The sequence below is a fragment of the Mus pahari genome, chromosome 16 (genome assembly GCF_900095145.1).
Source record: "Mus pahari chromosome 16, PAHARI_EIJ_v1.1, whole genome shotgun sequence".
Taxonomy (NCBI): Eukaryota; Metazoa; Chordata; class Mammalia; order Rodentia; family Muridae; genus Mus; species Mus pahari.
The window spans coordinates 51,380,137-51,381,971 of record NC_034605.1 but is presented as its reverse complement, the minus strand read 5'-3'; the positions used below and the strand labels follow the sequence as shown (position 1 = coordinate 51,381,971).

The following is a 1,835-nucleotide window of genomic DNA, read 5'->3' as shown; positions in this document are numbered from 1 at the left end:
TTTCTGTTTCTCCAAAATCTTACTCTGTTGTCCTGCAGTCAAGGAAAGAGTCACGCGGTGGTAGGGAGCCCCTCCTGTCGTCTGAAGCTTCGGGTTGCAGCCACTAAGTCAGTATGGGGTGTCCTGCAGCACGCAGCATTCTGGGTATTGTAGTTCCCCCATCTCTAGCGCTGCGTGGGTAGTGAAGTGCGCGCGCGTCACCCCGGTCGGTGTACTTCCGCATCCTGCAGTCGTCACCTGTGCCTGTGGACGATCCTCCCGCGGTTCTGGTGAGCGAAAGTGCAGACGACCTCGGCTCCTGCAGATCCCTCCAGGCGGGGAAGAGTCCGGAGAGCTGGCGTGGGCCACCCACAAGGTTCGGGTGTCTGCCGCTGCTCCATCCTCGATGCGTGGAGTCTTAGGGAGTGGAATCAGCTTCTCTGCCCATCTCAGAGGAGGGTCTCGGTGAAGACCCTCGGGTGGGGAGGGGGCCATGTGAGAATGGGATTTGGGGTCCACTATCTTGTCCTAGACAAGCTACAGGTCAGTCTGGCCTGCTTCCCAGGCTATGACGCTGTAGGTGTGTCCCCTGTGTTAGTGCCAGGTCAGGGAGATTGGACCGGAGCATCTAGATGTCACCTTTCCACCCCTGCTCTCCGTCGAGACTGGGAGTTTGTGAGGAATAGGAGCCATCCTCCACAGGAACAAATGTCTGAATTGGTGTGGACAGGAGTCTTGGGGAGCTGCGTTCATCATAACACAGGGGACACACCTACAGGCTATGACGCTGTAGGTGTGTCCCCTGTGTTAGTGCCAGGTCAGGGAGATTGGACCGGAGCATCTAGACGTCACCTTTCCACCCCTGCTCTCCGTTGAGACTGGGAGTTTGTGAGAAATAGGAGCCATCCTCCACAGGAACAAACGTCTGAATTGGTGAGGACAGGAGTCTTGGGGAGCTGCGTTCATCATAAATTTGGAAATACAGCTTGGTCCCTAGGACCACTGTTCGAGTAGGAGCCTTGCCTTGGGGGTTGGAGGGGGGGACATACAAAGTTGCCTGGCTGAATGCAATGGCAAAGACCAGGAGACTGGAGCTAGCCTTGAAGTTTGGAGTCTTGGTGTGTGGCAAGGCTTGTGTGTGTTGTGTGTGTGAGTATGTGCACACACGAGTGTGCACACATGTGTCTGTGTGTATATGTGTGTGTGTGTGGGGGTGTAGGGTGGCCTTTTTATACATTGTGGGCTTCTGACCTTGTGTGGCTCCCTTGAGCTCTGGGACCTTCCAAGAGCCTGGAGTGATGTAACGGTAAGGGACATTTCCCCCATGTCCCAGGGCTTGTTGGCTCCCTGAATTTCTGGAGATATAGCCAGGTCTCTCTTTTTCTTTTTAGTTCTCTGAGTGAGCCATACAACTCATTTTGATTATACTCACCATCGAAAATTCTCTCCCTGATTCACCTATCCTTGTGACCTACCTTTCTTTTTTGTTTCAAAACCCTTTAAGACTAACTTATGCTGAATTCAATATTCTTGAATATTTCACTGGATTGCGGTTGGCTTACCGAGGGCTACATACTCTTAGGGAAACCTGTCTCCTCTATCAGCCCGTAGCTTGGTACTAGGGATTTGATGCTGAACTCCTGTCTCTACGCTCAGATTTGTTCTGGCCTGGGCTTGCATGGGTCTTGTGCATAGTGTTGTAACTGCTGTGAGCTCGTATGTACAGTTGCCCTATTGTGGTCTGTACTGGCTGATTTTGTGTGTCAACTTGACACAGGCTGGAGTTATCACAGAGAAAGGAGCTTCAGTTGGGGAAATGCCTCCATGAGATCCAGCTGTGGGGCATTTTCTCAATT

At 52.3% G+C, this 1,835-nt stretch overlaps 1 protein-coding gene across 3 annotated transcripts in view; it reads left to right on the top strand.

The window, feature by feature from the left end:
* The first annotated feature begins 229 nt into the window (after window positions 1-229).
* Znf169 (zinc finger protein 169) overlaps window positions 230-1,835 on the top strand; it is a 24,803-nt gene continuing 23,197 nt past the window's right edge. For 2 of the 3 annotated variants that reach the window (XM_021215662.2, XM_029547288.1), the window contains exon 1: window positions 252-355. The gene's annotated coding sequence lies outside the window, so the exon portion shown is untranslated. Of the gene's footprint in view, window positions 356-1,835 lie in introns of all 3 variants that reach the window. The other variant, XM_029547289.1, reaches the window with a different exon arrangement.